Below are 17589 nucleotides of genomic sequence, written 5' to 3'. Positions count from 1 at the left end.
CAGCAGTGAGAGGCCCACATACCGCAAAAAAAAAAAAGTGTTCTGGGGTAATTTCTTTCTTTTTTTAAAATCCAGTCTTTATACCAATGTATTTATCAGTATAGTTAGGCCATGCTGAATTAACAAATTAATCCTGGAATCTCAATGACTTAGCACAATAAAGGTTTTTTGTTGTTGTTCTGGTTAAGTCCAATGTATTTTGGGAAACTCACTAGTTCCGCTCTCCTCCCTGGGGTGACTCAGGGATCTAGGCTGTTTCCATCTTGTGGTCCTACCGTTTCTCTAAATGGGAAGAGAAGAGCCACATCAACCTTTAAGTGCTTTAAGTGGGCTGGGAGTCACCAATCACACTCATATTCCCATTTGTCAGGACTCAATCTTGAAGCCCTACCTCAAGGCTGGGAAATGCAGAGAGTACATGAATATTCAATGAGTCACAGCCAATGAATCAGGTAAATGGGGCCAGGCATCCCATGAGGGTCACTATATTTGCAGTGTTGGAGAATCAGAGATAACTTCCTCAATTCCAAAGGTATCAATTCAACTGGCTGAGGTAGCTAGACTATCTGATAATCTTTCAGGTCTTAGAGGTTATTGGACTTTCACAGGTATTGAATAACATTTTGGGCAAAGGTAAAGGAAGAAATAAAATTATAATAGTAACAATAGTAATTAATAATAATAAGCCACTTGTCAGAATGAGAAGAATCTCTAGTTCTTTGGGCACACATGTTCATATGATTATTGAGAGGCTATCATTTCTTTGGGAACACAGGAAGTGAAGCATCTTGTCCAATGAGCCCAGGCCTGAGGTTCTTTCCCTGGGGTTCATGCACAGGCACATGAATGGGCTTTAAGCCTGAAAGTGTTTGCAAAATTTTGTGTATATGCACAAATGTGCATCTTTCTGGGGCAGATTATCCATAGCTTTCATAGAGATTTTCAAGGGGTTCATAATGCGGAAAAGGTTAAGAGTCACTTCTCTAGACTAGGAATAAGTTCTCTGAATAGGAGAAGCAGAGATCAGAGGCTGCCAGGAAGCAGGTGCATAGGAAAGAGGAAACTCATATTCGCACTTGACTCATAGTACTTACACACCAATGCATTTACACACAAACCTAGAAGCGAGAATTATTTCCTGGATGAATGAAGGTTAAATCATTTTCCTCCTATTAAATGATTTTAAATTGGTGAATCTTGGCACTCTCACATTTTCAGATTTTATTACCTTTATGTTTCAGGCAATAGAAACGGCATTAAAAAATGAATCCTTGGCTATCACAGGAGATAGCCTCCTTGCTACCTCTAACTCTTACTGTACATACTCAACAATAAGAAGAGACCCAAAAGGATCTGACCACTTAACTACACCAGAAATTTTTTTTAATTTAATTCTGGAGGATACCTCAGTCTCCTCATCTGTAAAACAATGATATTAATCCTCACGTCCTTCAAAAGAATGACTCGTTGTTTAATGTCCACAGTTGTGTTCTGGAAATTATTAATGACTACAGTAAAATACAAACACCGCTAAATTAGAAAAAGAATGTATCCTAGACAAAAAAAATTTTGCAATCTCTTATAATGAACAAGCCACATAAACAAGTGTGTCCATAAAATAATCCAATTCATTTTTCCATGAAGTTTTATGGAATCAGTTTAATTACTTGATAATCATACCTGCTCAGCTCCAGAGCAACAACCTAGATGAAACAAGTATAGGTTTGCTTCTGAGTATCTCTTAAATAATATTAATTTAATTCAAAGTTTAACTAAATTATTATCTTCCATGAAATCATATAGCAACTCACTGAGAAGTCTTGATGACAGATGAGATTGCTGCTTATGCATTTCTTGAAAAATATATTTTGAAGACAGAGAACTTCAATTGCTTCTTGCTGAAAGCTAATGAGGAATTCTTTGAGAAACCCAGGCTGAAAACTTCCTCCAGCTATTTCTCACCTCCCTAGAATTTTCTGAGCCCCTAGGAGAGTCCTCAGCTCCTCTAAACATAAGGAGTTAACAAACAATATTCTTAAATACAATCTACAACAGCCTCCAAGTTCCCCATTTTTTATTTGACACTTGTCAAACATAGATCTTCATTTGTCCTTTATTTCACGATGATTTCCCTGCAAGCTAGGCATTTCCATGTCTCCTTCCCACTCCACATGTTGACTTCTTTAGACTCCCAGGCTCAGTGCAATCAGTTGTCAATCTTTTTGAGCTGGGAGATGCTCAGGTGGTGAAAATGTTTCCACTGTTTTTCTACCTTTTCCAAAATGAGTAGCTCCCTTTGAGCTCTTGGTTTTGATGACCCTAAGTGTGTTCTGTAAGAGCGGGATGCTCATTTTTAAGGGAACCTGGCATTGGCCCCCATGAAGGAGTCAGAGATTGGGTCTGTACATTAACAAACTGACAGCAGAGGAGCACCCATGGCTCACTACTTCAGAAGACATGTTGAAATCATTTGTGTCTTTGCCTTGACACTCTCCAAGTTACAGGTGGTTCCAATTTTCAGCTCGTGACAGAAACCATAAGCCAAGGAAGCAAATAAGTGTTTCTATAAACTGTTGAAACACTCTCCTGCTACCTAACTGTGAAATGCCCAACTTGGGACTTCCATTAACTTTTGACCTTTCTTAGAAACCCATATGGAGAGGATTCAGTTTTTCTAAGTTGGCTACCGAAGACTTGGGTAGCTTTTTAGCAGCAGTATTAGGGTCCCAATTTCTTCAATATACCACACTGGATTGGCTTTCAGACCCCAGCCCAATATGTTATACAGGTACATGTGAATTGATTTCTAGGGATTTAATCCAGGTTATTTGTTCTGCTGCTTCGGTTCTCCCATCATCATCAAGATGGTTCAAATACAGGAGACCACAAGTATCAGTTCTATTATTTCACTCTAGAAACTTGTGTGTTAGCAGATGACAACAAAATGTTCCAAGACTGTCCAAATGAATACAGGCTCTCCCTCTTCAGCTAGGAGAATACGTTTCTGGAAATGGGAACGCTAGCTATAAAGCCTTTTTTGAGATGTTGCTCTGGTGTTGCAAGGTGGTAGAGTTTTCTTCAAATGCTCTGAACTTATAGACGTCTCTGCCCCCGATTTCTTCCAGCTATCAGTCATTCAACTGTTGATCAATCCTCCCAGGCTGTGGCATAGTTAGGAAATCTTTTCAGTGTCAAAGAACTTATTCCATTCCCTGATTATCTGTTGATCTTTACCCTTGTTTCCTGAATTCTTTCCTCAAAGATGCCTCCAATCCCTGCAAAACTCCCATTTTAACATTCAGCAGGATATCCTTCCTTTATTTTTTTGTGGCAGGCATAGCACCATCACTCACACACATTTTGTTAGCCATTATGGGTCAAAACTGTCTCCCAGGGCACAAACTCAACTACAGAAAAATAGGTCACAGAGAAGTAAACAACATATTGCAGAACTCACTCAGCAGCTCCACAGCTCCCACCGTGGTCCAGGCCACCATCATCTCTCACCTGAAAATTGCAATAGCTTGCTAAACTTGCCCCTACCAGTTATTCTCTCCAAGCGGCCACAGTGTTCCTTTAAAGATGTTTCTCAGGTCATGTCACTCCTTGGCTCAAAATCCTCCAGGGACTTCACTTTCACTAACAGTAAAACCTGAACTTGGCTTCACCTTCTTCAGGTCTGTGCTCAAATGTCTCCTTAATGACAAAGCCTTCTCCAACCACCCTCTACCCCTGTACCACACTCCCAATTCCCTGTCCTGCCCTTTTCCCCATCATAGCACCTATCACCATATCACATATTATATATTCATTTATTTGTGTGGCAGATTGTATTCTCCAAGATGACCACAACAAGATTTCACATTCCACATACTTTTCTTACAATGTGATGTTTCCCTTTGAGAGATGTTTCCCATCCCTCTTGAATCGAAGTGGGCCTGTAACTGTGGTGGAAGCGATGCTATGTGACATCTGAGGCTAGGTCACAAAAAGCCAGACAACTTCTGCCTGGTCCTCTTGGGGCACTAAATCTTGGAACTCAGTCACTATAATATGAGGAAGCCTAGGCCACATGGAGAGGCCAACAGCTCACTGTTTTGACCAACAGCCCCAGCTTCAGTCCAAGCCAATAGTCATCATCAACTTCTAGACTTTTGAGGAAGCTTTTGAGATGACTTCAGCCTCAGCCACTGCATGAGACTCCAAGTGAGAACTGTTTAGCTTAGTCTAATCACCTCCCAGAACTGTGAGAGATAATAATAAAATTGTTGTGCTAACCCACCAAGTTTTGGGACCGTTTGTTATTCTGTAATAGATATTGGAACAATTTATGTGTATATTGTATGTCTCTCCTCACTAGAGTATAAGTTTCATGAATTCAGGGACTTTGTTTTCTTTGTCGTTGCATTCCCAGCATCTAGAACAGTGCCTGGCATATAGCAAGTATTCAATAAATATTTGTCGAATAAATGAATACATGCATGATGCATTTTCAGTATGGTATGCTAATGGTGATTGGTCAGTGGTAGATGGTACAATCTGCTGGGCTGCAGCTCATTGGCAGAGAGCATAAGCTGGCACTTAGAGCATGCCAAAATATTTTTCACCAAGAATATTTCAGAGGCAAATGACATTATAATGAATTGAATTATTGCAGGAAAGCATAAAATAGGATTAGAGCTTCATGCAGAATGTCTTTTGATGATTGATTCCATAATCCCAGCATGGGCTTTTCCAGATCAGGTCTGGAACGGTTTCAGAAGAATTTTCAGAAGGCTCAGTGGTTCTTCCAATTCAAGTAATAAAGTTATTCCTAAGAATGACTAGTTGAAATCCTTCTCGTGTTTTTGAGATGTATGAAATGGGATGATGAAAATGGGTGGTGGTGTGTGCATGCCCACAGGTGCACAATTTGGAATGCTTACCTCCACTGCCTATTTTCATCGTCTGGTGGTTTGGAGTGTGTACCTAGAGAAGGAATAAATGTGGTTGTGCATCTCCCCAGTCTTGCACCAAGTACCTTGATTTAGCATTTGGTTTGGAGCAAATATTTGCGTATTGCTTAAAGAGCAACAATATCCTCAAATATCTAAGGAAAATACTAAAATTTTATCATCACTTCAGGAGGTAATAAAGGAAAAAATTTCTTAGTTACTTGGAAAAGAGGTTAGTTTTTGTTTGAGGAAAAATAACAGGAGGATAGTCTTTAATGGACAGAGCAATTTCTTTGGGCCAGTCCACCTCAGCCTTGATTGGAGCAAAAAGCACAATTGTGGAGTCTACAGTTTCTTTGAATTGAAGATCTCTGCTGAGTCTATTCATCTCAAAAAAGTTTCCATACATGAACTACCTTAATAAGCAATCATGGGTGACTTCCTTCCAGAATCCAGAAGGGTTCAGGGTAAAAATGGCTTTTAAAAGTTCTTCACTTAAAGCTACCTGACCGAATGTCTCGTGAAGAAGAACGAGTGCCATTTTGATGCCTTTGTTCCAATATCAGTCGTTGGTGCCATTGGGCCTCACCATCTGGCCTGTGGCATGAGGTTCCCCTTTTGATTAGGTATAAGCCTTGAGTGGAAAGTGTGGAGATTCCCAAAATTTCCTTGGAAAGTCCAGGGAAGTATTTTCTTTGGAAGTCCCATCTTTCTCACCAAAATTTAGATATTGCTTCTGGGCTAATTATTTTTCATTTCATTTTTTAAAAATTTTTATTTATTTATTTATTTATTTGCAGGCCCAGACAAACTTGACTAGAAAAGAAGCCCGGGCAGGGGTTAGGATGAGCACAGCACATGACGTGCCACGCGCTCCAACCAATTGAAAAACCACGAAAGGGGGAGGGCGGAAGTGACGAGCCGTATCCCTCCGCGGGGCGAGAGGGTCGGTGGGGGGAGTCGGCGTCTCTCTCCCCCGCGCCAGCTCCCGTACACGGAGCCGCATTCCTTGGCCCCCCCGCCCCCCTCCCTCGGGGCCCCCCCGCCCCCCTCGGGAAAAAAATCCACCCCAAATCACTCGAACCCGAGGGAGGTTTCCTTTCACCCTCGGGAGACGCGCTTTCAACGGTTCCCTCTTCTTCGTCTCCCCCCAAGCCCCCGTCCCCTCCCCTGCTCCCACCCCCTTCTCCCGGCGCCGGGTGCAAGGTCCCTTTAAGGCGACGGCGCCTTCCTCGGGTCAGACTACCGGCGGCGACGACCACGGGAGGTGAGTGAGCGAGCGAGCTTTCTCTCTCCCCACCCCCCTTCTCCCGGGGGTTCCGTTATCTTTTCGCTCGGCGAGGCGTTCCGAGGCGAGACAATGAGAGGGGGATGGGGCGGGAGCGCGAGGGGTGGGGGTGGGGGCCCGGTGGCGCGCGCCCCCGCCCCCCTCGAGTGGCGGCGCGGCCCGCGGCGGCGGGCGTGGGGTGCGGCGCGCGAGCGCGTGTGTGAGTGCGTGCGCCCTGGGAGCCGCGCGGCGGGCCGGGCAGGCCCTTGTCTGCCTGCCGGCCGCCCCCGGCGCCTGCAGCGGCGCGCGCGCGCGCACTCGAGGTCCACGGCCCCGCACACACCCGACGTCCACACGCACACCCGGCGCGAGGCGTCTCGGAGGAGTGGGCGGGCGCGGGCGCGGGCGGCGGCCCGCTGGGGGAGAGGCGGGGGCGCGGGCGGCGGCGAGACGGCGGGGCGCGGCGGGAGGGGAGGGCGAGGCCGCGCTGGGGAGGCGGGCGGGAGGGGCCGTGGGCCGACGTCCCCCGGGGGTGGGGATGGTGCTCGGCCGTCCCCGCGCCACCCCCGCCGGGGAACGAGTGGGGCGCTCTTTTTGAGCGCGAGGAGGAGAATGAGTGATTGCTTAGTCTCTCCCTTGTGTTATGTAATCCCCGCTCAGTCGTATAGTACACCCGAAGCCTTAGTGCACCGCGGTTTACAAAGTCTCCTCCCCCGGCTCTAAAATTTTGGGGTGGCGCCGTGATTTATAAAATGGGATGTGGCGGAAAAAGCTTTATTTTCGTATGGTTATATCCTGCCGCGGTGGGCGCCATGTTTATCCCAGGGACTATTTTCTCTAGATTCTTAAAACCTTCTGAAAAGGAGTGATGTTGATCCACCTGCTTTCTCTCCATTCTGCGAGTTTTCCTGATTTCCTCTTCTGTCAGACGCGGGATTCTCTCAAATTGTTAATAATACTGGACGTTTCTCTCATTGTCTTGGATATTTTCAGCTCAGAAAAAGGTAGAGCTGGAAAGAGTAAGTCGTTTAGACCAGATCTCTTTTTCGAGATGGAAATTGAGATACAGGTGTCCTATCGGAACAGCCGTCGTTCTGTTGCAGACTGTGGCCCAGCCCTCTACACTCTTTTAGAGACCTCCCACCGCAGCTCAAAACTCCACAGAAGTACAATTTCACTTTCAAAGGAATTTTCCCATCTAGATGAAGGGAAACGGCGGGGCCGGGGGGAGACTGCTTCTTGGCGAACGACATTGAATTTTGAGACCCCTTGCTTTTGGAACTGGGAATTGGACTTTGAACTACTTAGCACAATCGTTCTTAACTTCGGGGTGCATAAAAAGTACCTTGCAGATCGCTAAAAGTGCGGTTTGGGGGGGCCTCATCCCCAAGCTTTTTTGGATGGGATGGGGAGAGGGGTATCATCTCTACATTTTTAATCTGCAATCCTTCAGCTGAGACTGATTAGGGTAACCACCATATTGAGTTTTTGATCCAGCATAAAGGTGCGCAGACTATATATAATCTTCGAACAATTAAGTGGCAATCTATGCCCTTGATTTCCTTCCCCTTTCATATATTACGGTTATAACGTACCAGCTATGCTGATGTATCTCAAACTAAAGGAACTAACAGAATGAAGACTCTTGGGATGAACAGAATTTTGTTAGTTTCCACCCCCACCTTGAACCAGTGGCATAATCTAGAAAAGCAGTTCCCAGAATGTGGTCTGCTGACCCCTGGGAATCCCCTCAGGCCCATTCAGGAGAGCTTCGAGGTCATAACTGTTTTCAAAATAATACTGAGACACTGTTTATCTTTTTCACTGACATTTGCACTTATGATCCAAAAGCAACACTTGATAAAACTACTGCAGGAAACTCTATACTTACTTGAGAATGTCCTTGATGAAGCAGTAAAAATAATTAGTTTTATTAAATTTCAGCTCTTTAGTACATGTCTTTTTAATTTATAAGAGTCTATGACCAAATGGGAAGTGTGCTTGAAGCACTTAACACCGCCTGCTGAGGTAGATCTTTGTTATAAGGAAAGGCACTTGAGAGATTTAGTTGTGAGTTACTTGTTTCCTGGAACAGCATTTTTACTTGAACGACTGATAAACTACAGCTTTTGACACTTGAGTGTTTGTGGATGTTTTCTTGAAAAAAGTGTGAGCTTGTCACTTCAAGGAAAACGATAGTATTTGTTCCCAGTGATAAAAATTTGAGAGTGAAAATTAGAATTTTTAAAAAGTTGATACCTCAACCGTAACAACTTCCTGGTACTTGAAAGACTTTTCTTATAATGTCAGTTTTAATAACTATTTTTTTTTATATTGTATGATGAAATGTGTCAATAGTTGGAAGATAGGCATAATTCAGTAAGTCTGTATTTTCCAAATGACCATTGCATGAAGTCACCATGAGTAAGAAATCATTTCAAAATTTAAGGTACATCAATGGATTTTAACATAACATTCATTGATAGGGTTTCAGGTTCCAAGATGCAGTTATCCTTTAAGAAACTATCATTTGTCTAGTTTTAGTACTATATCAATATAAAAACTATCTGAAAAGGTTTTTAGAATACTTTTCCCTTTTTCTATCTGTGTGACAGCAGATCTTTGTTATATACTTAACCAGAACAACATAGAACCACAGACTGAATGCAGAAGCAGTTATGAGAATCAAACTCTTCTATTAACCTAGACATGAAAGATTTGCAAAAATGTAAAACAACGTTATTTCACTCTTTGGGGGAAAAATAGTAATTTTTAATTGAAAATGTTATTTCAGTTAACCTGTAATGGGTTTGTTTTTGAATATACTGATAAGTATTTACATTTTTTATGATTTAATTTCTAATGTAAATATCAAAAGGTAAAGTCCACATAAAAAAAAGCTCTTTGGGATCCTTAATAATTTTAAGAATGTAAAGGGGTCCCAAGACCAAAAACTGGGTCTGTCCTGTCCTTCTCCTTAAATCATCCAAATCTGTCTCCCTATAGAAACTTCCAGAGAATTCAGAAATGTTGGAGTTAATAATGGAAGAGGCAATGACTTGGGGAAGAATTCCAGAGCAAAAAAAGCTTAGTAAATATCCCAGCCAGGATTCAAACCAGCTGTAACCTAGGGCAAGTTACTTGAACTCTCTAAACTTCGTTTTGACCTTATCTGTAAAATGTATTACTTAGGGTATATAGTGAGAATTAATTGTGATAATGTAAAGTGCATAATGCCTGTTATTAGATCATAGTAAAATAAAATGTATTCCAGATAATGTTTCAGTCTTTATTCTCCATATATGTCTTTTTGTTGAAAGTGGAGATTTCTAATTTAAATTACAAACCCTAGAGCTGGTGGTGTCTTTGTCATAATATCAGTATGGTAAGACTTTGATAGATTCTTTGGCAATCTGGTTTGTGATAATAAGCCATATCCACAAAAACGTATTTTTACATGTAACTCCAGAGGAGAGGAGAAAGGACTAATGTTTTACTAGTATTTGGCAGAGTTAAATGAAATTGAGTAGAAATGGAATTTAGACAACATACAACTGTCAGTGAAGAAGAACTTTTCTTGGGAGAAGAACTGAATATTGTACCCTTTAAAAATAGGAAACTTAGGGCTTCCCTGGTGGCGCAGTGGTTGAGAGTCCGCCTGCCGATGCAGGGGACACGGGTTCGTGCCCCGGTCCAGGAGGATCCCACATGCCGCGGAGCGGCTGGGCCTGTGAGCCATGGCCGCTGAGCCTGTGCATCCGGAGCCTGTGCATCCCGAGCCTGTGCTCTGCAACGGGAGAGGCCACAACAGTGAGAGGCCCGCGTACCGCGGAAAAAAAAAAAAAAGGAAACTTAACTGCTCACTTTAGTTGTTGTTTTAGTAAAGAACCCATAATGAATATATTTGGGTTCTTCTCGATAGGAGATTTGCTGCCAGATAAGTGGAAAGTATTTTATGTTTGAGAATATTAGGCAGATTATTAAGACTATTTAAGAACCCATTGTGAATATTATATGTGAGGTTCTACAGCAGTTACTGTGAGGGACAAAATGGGCCATACGGAAGACTGGGTAAATAAATGCTTCTTATTACAAGTTTAACAATAATTAGTTTTATAGCCATACTAAGTATTCAGCCCTGTAGGTTTTCTGGAATTAATCCCTTTTAAAGTCAAAAATTGAAGTAACTTGAATACAGATTTTTTTGAGGATTATTATTGTTTATTTCTAACTCAGGAGCAAGAGAGTGGTATTCTTAAATTTGTTGTTTAAGACATTTTTTCTGTTCCAAATGTTCTTTTTATCTTGATTTATGTATGAGTGGGTATGCGCTAGCAGTGAATTGAAAATGTTAGATACTGAATTCTTCATTCCTGGAGTTTACTTTAGAGCTATAAAAGAACCAGACAAATTAAAGGAATTCAATGCTTCAAGAGCCAAATCTGTCTGGAGAGTTTTGGTAGAAAACATGTTTTCCTAATCTTATTTGAGGTGAAGATAGGTAGAGATTTCTGCCCATCAAATACTTCAGAGGTAGACTGACAGTTGTAACTGAGGGATTCTTTTTGCTGCTTTTAAATAAGATTGTATAAAGAGTCTCTTTGTATCTTGCTTTTCAGTTATGTAGGCTTTTACTGACTAGCTGATTTTATAGGACCTGAGTATAAGGTAGACTACCATATTTGCCAGCATTTAAGGTACAATTCAGTCCTCCCTAGAAAGGTATGTATCTGGTACACCCATATTATGGATGGAAAGATGAATACCAAAGACTTAAAGACTGTGGGAATCACTAATAGTCCCGTGTGAGTTGCAGTGTTGAGTAAAACCTACTGAGTGCACGAAAATCACGTTACCAGTGTAATTACTGCTACAAAATACAGAAACCAGATAGGTTACCAAGATGTCAGATAATCATGATGCGTTGATTAATGGAAGATGGCAGTGTTCTTCTCATCTTACAGTACCTCCTTGGTAACCTGTATAACTCAACTTCGATTTATTTTTTTCTAACATTTAATTATGGTGCAACATCTTTAGAAATGTGTATATATAATCTATGTGAAAATTGCTCCTAGAAATGAGAACAAGTTAACAGAAAATTCAACCCATGAGGCTACCAGTTTGATTTAGTAAATGGCAAAAAGAAAATGGCAGAATATAGTAGAACAAAATATCACAACCAAGATATGAGTAGGTAGTTATTCCCCATTACTTTTTTTCTTTTCTTTTTTAAATTTCAGCTTTATTGAGGTGTAATTGACGTATAAAATTGTATGATGTTAAACTGTACATCATGGTGATTTCATATACATAAATATTGTGAAAGGATTCCCCCCCATTCAGTTAATTAACACATCCATCACCTCACATATTTATCTTGTGTGTATGTGAACATTCTACTCTTTTAGCAAATATCAATTATAGTGTTATCAACTATAGCCACCATATTTTATGTTAGATTCCCAGACCTTGTTCCTCTGATCCCCCCAACTTTTTATTTTAAGAAAATTTCATGCGTGTAAAAAAGGTGAAAGAATACTACAAGGAGTGTCTACAATGAACCCACCACCTAGACACAACGATTTTTTTTTCATAAATTTATCCATTTATTTATTTTTGGCTGCGTTGGGTCTTCATTGCTGCGTGCGGGCTTTCTCTAGTTGTGGTGAGCGGGGGCTACTCTTCACTGCGGAGCGGGGGAGTCTCTTGTTGCGGAGCACAGGCTCTAGGCGCACGGGCTTCAGTACTTAGGGCTCGTAGGCTCTAGAGCACAGGCTCAGTAGTTGTAGTACACAGGCTTAGTTGCTCCGCGGCATGTGGGATCTTTCCGGACCAGGGCTCGAGCCCACATCCCCTGGATTGGCAGGCGGATTCTTAACCACAGCGCCACCAGGGAAGTCCCGACACAACCATTTTTCATGTTGGCATATTTGATGTCTGTAAGAAAACGCCAAAATATATATTTGCTGAACCACCTGAAAGTCACAGTCATGATACTTCCACTGAACATTTCATGCATTTGCTAAGAATAAATACGTTCTCCTACATAACTCTAATACCACTATTCTTTCTAAGAAAATTAAAAATAATTTCCAAATATCGTCTTGTATCTAGTCTATATTCAAATGTTCCGGTTCTCCCCAATATGTCATTTATAGCTTTTTTATGAACCAGAATCCAGTAAAGGTTTACATGTTGCATTTTGTTACATCGCTTTAGTTTCTTTCAGTCTGGTTTAGTCTTCTCACTCTGTGTGTGGGCATGCATGTATATATGCATGTGTGTGTGAGATTGACATTTTTAAACTGTGTTAGTAGTTTTATAAAATATTCCATATTCTGCAGTTGTCTTATTTCCTTTTAAAATGTCCCACTTTTTGGATTTATCTCATTATTTCCTTGAGGTGCTACTTAACTTATTCCTCTACTGCTGTATTTCCTAAAAACTGGAAGTTAAATTTAAGTGCTTGGTTTGATTCAGGTTAAACATTATTGTCAATAGCTTTTGTTTGTTTACAAAAGAATAAGCCACAGACCAAACAACTGATGACAGAGTTTGTATTATTGGCTAACATTTTTCTGTTTAAACTTATTACTGTCATACCTTTTGGCTTTGAGACATAGAGCTACTTCCATAATTTTAAGTTTAAGCATAACAATAGGACTTTGAGAAGGACCACAGAAATAAGTTTGCATCGTGTCATTTTGGTTCACTGCCCTCTGAGAAAATGATTGGAAAGTTGAAGAGGCAATAAGAGCTGATATATTTAGCAAAAGCAAGCCACAGAGGAATAGTAAAGGGGTGAAAACCAGAAATTTTAGAAATGGAGATTTTGGGACTTTGGGAAATTATTTTCACCAAGATTATTTACCAGTTAATACTGATAGTAACCATAAATTTACAGAACTAACATCATAATGCTAAAGTTTTATAAGGAGAAATTACGTACCTAGGCAGGAACAAGTTTCACAGGTAGATCATTATAGGGTGAAACAAACTAGATGTATATGAGTTTTATAAAAATGTTTTTACTGTGTTAAGATGTAACCCTTTGAACAATTCATAGGGATCTTGTTCTCATCTTTTCTGTTGCAGAGAGGATAAATTATTTTAAAAAGAAATGAGAAAATTAACATAACATTGTAAGTCAACTATATTTCAATTTAAAAAAAAAGAAATGAGAGATCTTTATGCATAGAACGTGGGATGATTTTTTAAAAAATTTTCCCCTTCAGAACATGGATTCAGTTTGATCAGGGTTTCTCAGTCTTGGCACTATTAACATTTTGTGCCAGATATGTCCCCGTCTGTCTCGTGCATTGTAGGATGTTTAGTAGCACCCCTGGCCACTTGCCACTAGATAGATGCCAGTAGCACCCTTCCCCAACCCCACCCCTAGTTATGACTACCAAAAATGTCTCTAGACATTGCCATATGTCTTCTGGGGGCAGATTATCCCTGTTTGAGTATTACTGAGTTGGATAAAAGCCACTGGCATATGTGGATTCCTTAATGATCTAGGTTTCCCTTTATATAACCTATGTACAGACTTTGAACACAGTTCCCTTCTGCAGATATGCTGCACAGCTTGGGTGCTTAGTATATGTTGGAGAACACTGGAATATGATGACATTTTTTAGCTCTATTGGAAATTTTATTGAAGCTAGAAATGAGCTCTTCATTTGTAAGGTATAGGTCTTTTGCTTTATCTCATCCCCCTCCCACCTCCCAGTTTGCTTGGAAAAGAACCTTATTAGCTGTGTGTTATGGGTAAAGTTTTTGTTAGGAGTAGTTGATAAATTTGATATTTTTGAGGTGATCTGTTTATATCTTGGCATTCAAGAAAAGACAGTCTTTAAAAAAATAGTTACTGGGGACTATATTTAATATTTTGTAATAACCTGTAAGGGAAAAGAATCTGAAAAAGAATATATATATATATTATACATATGTATATTACATCCATATATATTTTATATATATGTATGTATAACTGAATCACTTTACTGACACAACATTGTGAATCAGTTGTACTTCAGTTTAATAAAAAGAAAGACATGATTCCTGCCCTCTCAAATATTTCAGTCTAGTAGTTAAGGGAAGAATGTTAAATTGAGTATCTTTTAGTTAAATATGAATGTTCCTGTTGTTTCAGAGTATCAGCTGAGGGCCCCAAACTAAGAGTCATAGGAGCTAAGCAACCCCACATTATAAAGTATGTTACGGTGACTTCCCTGCCAGTCCAGTGGTTAAGACTCCATGCTTCCAATGCAGGGGGCGTGGATTTGATCCCTGGTCAGGGAACTAAGATCTTGCATGCCCTGTGGCATGGCAATAAATAGATAGTAAGTTACAAGACCATCTCTGCAGGACTTGTAAATTGGGTAAGTCAGAAGCTACTTAGGCTAGTGTCTGGAAAATTCGCCATTTCTTTGGAAGTTAAACATACACTTATCCTGTGGCCCAGAAATTCCTCTCCTGGTTATTTATCCAAAATAATGAAAACATATGCACATACAAAGACTTGTGCCCAAATGTTCATAGCAGGTTTATTCATAATAGCTGAAAAATTGAAAACAACTATCTGTCAACATGTGGATGGATAGTTTATTCATAAATGGAGCACTACTCAGTAATAAAAAATGAACAAACTACTGAAAAATGCAACAAAACATAGATGATTATGTTAAGGTAATGAAGGCAGCCTCAAAAAAAGTTACTTGCTAAAGGGCTTGGTTAAACTACATGCTGTGTCCTCTTTGTTAATCTTTGATGTTAAAAAAATTTTTTTTAACTATATGTAAATTCTGCATATAGAATTTATAGGGAAAGGTTGGAAAAAGAGTGGAAGTAATGAGAATTAGTTAGTAAAGTTTAAAAGATTGAAACATCTCCAGTAAGAATCTCAGGAGAAAATAGAAGTTTGTTTTAAGTTTCTAAGACAAGTCTTATTTGTAGATTTGGAATTTTTCTGCCAAATGACATAGAAGCGAAATTGAAGGTAGCTGACTAATAGTTGGGGGTTGATATGGAGATAATTTTATGTTTAAAATGAGCAGAGGGACATCCCTGTGGTCCAGTGGTTAAGAGTCCGCCTTCCAATGCATGGGACGTGGGTTCGATCCCTGGTCCGGGAACTAAGATCCCACATGCTGCAGAGCCGCTAAGCCTGTGCACTCTAGAGCCTGTGTGCATCACAGCTAGAGAGCCCTTGTGCCTCAACTACTGAGCCCACACACTCTAGAGCCCTCACGCCGCAACTAGAGAGAAGCCCACGCGCTGCAACGAAAGATCCCGCGTGCTGCAACTAAGACCCGACGCAGCCAAATAATTTTTTTTTTTTTTAATGAGCAGAGAAGTCACTAGCATCTAGACTGCGATCTTGGAATATCATTCCACACCAAAAGGAATCAGGGCTCCTTAGAGAAATGGCTGATTCTAGGTCTGGGGCAAGAATGTATGAGATGAGCCTGAAACTTACAGCCAGGATTTTATCAAACACAAGGGTTGTGTCAGAAGGACTCAGGAGCTAACTGAGAAGTTCCCAGTAGCCAAAATAGGACACTTTGAGTATCAATAAGGATAACTGCAGTGGATCAAAACATATCAAATATGTTTAAATTGATGTGTCATATGATGTGATATAATGATAGTTTAAGAACAAGCTTATTGGACTTCCCTGGTGGCGCAGTGGTTAAGAATCCGCCTGCCAATGCAGGGGACACGGGTTCGAGCCCTGGTCCAGGAGGATCCCACATGCCACGGAGCAACTAAGCCCGTCTGCCACAACTGCTGAGCCTGCGCTCTAGAGTCCACGAGCCACAACTACTGAGCCTGCGTGCCACAGCTACTGAAGCCTGTGCATCCAGAGCCTGTGCTCTGCAACAAGAGAAGCCACCGCAAGAAGTCCGTGCACCGCAACGAAGAGTAGCCCCGGCTCACCGCAACTAGAGAAAGCCTGCGTGCAGCAACAAAGACCCAACATAGCCAAAAATAAAATTAATTAATTAATTTTTTAAAAAAGAACAAGCTCATTGGTCACTTTGAGGAAGTGCTAGTAAAACAGATCATTATTTTGAAAACTGGTAAATAAAGGGAAAGAAGCAAGATGGAAAGAGTCGAGACTTTTACTATATGAACTGCACCACTGGGTAACCAAATAGTAGATATGTTTTGTTTTTTTTTTAAATCAAGGTGTTTCAGGTAATAAATGAAAAGGGAATGATAGATTTAGAATGACTAGATCAAGGCATTGAGCCTGGATAGAAGGATTCCTGTTGGAAGAAAATCCTGCTCTTGTGAGTAGTCTTGGGGGAAAAAAATGTTAAACCTGTATCTAATCATGTCTGTAGATCCAGCTATCAATTTCAGGATATACAGAGGCCAGAGGCATATATTAAATGCCATGTGTATGTAATCAACAATATCCAGACTGTAGAAATTGCAAGAGGTGACCTGGTTCTTCAACAGATAAATTACAAGGTGGGGGGAAAAAGATGAAGGAAGATCTATAAATTAAAAGAGACCTGGGCTTCCCTGGTGGTGCAGTGGTTGAGAGTCCACCTGCCGATGCAGGGAACACAGGTTCATGCCCCGGTCCGGGAAGATCCCACATGCCACGGAGCGGCTGGGCCCATGAGCCATGGCCACTGAGCCTGCGCATCTGGAGCCTGTGCTCCACAACGGGACAGGCCACAACAGTGAGAGGCCCGCGTACCGCAAAAAAAAAAAAAAAAAAGAGGCCTAAGAAACTTACCAAATAATCATAATATGTGGACCTTATTTGAATCTGAACCAAACAAACTTTAAGAAGTATGGTATTTAGTTAAGACATCGAAGCAACCTAAATGTCTATCAACAGAGGAATGGGTAAAGAAGATGTGGTAAATATATACAATGGAATATTACTCAGCCATAAAAAAGAATGAAATAATGCCATTTGCAGCAACATGCATGGACCTAGAGATTATCATACTAAGTGAAGTAAGTCAGAGAAAGACAAATATGTGATATCACTTATTTGTGGAATCTAAAAAAGGATACAAATGAACTTACTTACAAAACAGAAGGGGACTCTCAGACTTCAAGAACTAATTTATGGTTACCAAAGGGGAAAGGTAGGGGGAGGGATAAATTAGGAGTTTGGGATTAACATATACACACTACTATATATAAAACAGATAATCAACAAAGACCTACTATATAGCACAGGAAACTCTACTCAGTATTCTGTAATAACCTATATGGGAAAAGAATCTGAAAAAAAATGGATATATGAATATGTATAACTGAACCACTGCTGTACACCTGAAACTAACACAGTATTGTATATTAGCTATATTCCAATATAAAATAAATTTTAAAAGAAATACGGCGTTTGAGAGA

General features: G+C 40.6%; 1 protein-coding gene across 5 annotated transcripts in view; it reads left to right on the top strand.

Moving 5' to 3' along the window:
* The first annotated feature begins 5891 nt into the window (after nucleotides 1-5891).
* The window catches only part of POGZ (pogo transposable element derived with ZNF domain), a 48245-nt gene continuing 36547 nt past the window's right edge, over nucleotides 5892-17589 (top strand). For 3 of the 5 annotated variants that reach the window (XM_027097824.1, XM_027097821.1, XM_027097820.1), the window contains exon 1: nucleotides 5892-6201. The gene's annotated coding sequence lies outside the window, so the exon portion shown is untranslated. The remainder of the gene's footprint in view (nucleotides 6202-17589) is intronic. The other 2 variants (XM_027097823.1, XM_027097822.1) reach the window with 1 other exon arrangement.

This window comes from Aethalodelphis obliquidens, unplaced genomic scaffold, assembly GCF_003676395.1.
Source record: "Aethalodelphis obliquidens isolate GAN/ISIS:26980383/991018 unplaced genomic scaffold, ASM367639v1 scaffold116, whole genome shotgun sequence".
NCBI classification, from domain to species: Eukaryota; Metazoa; Chordata; class Mammalia; order Artiodactyla; family Delphinidae; genus Aethalodelphis; species Aethalodelphis obliquidens.
Note: the sequence above shows the minus strand (reverse complement) of the source record. Positions and strands in the feature narration are given on the sequence as shown.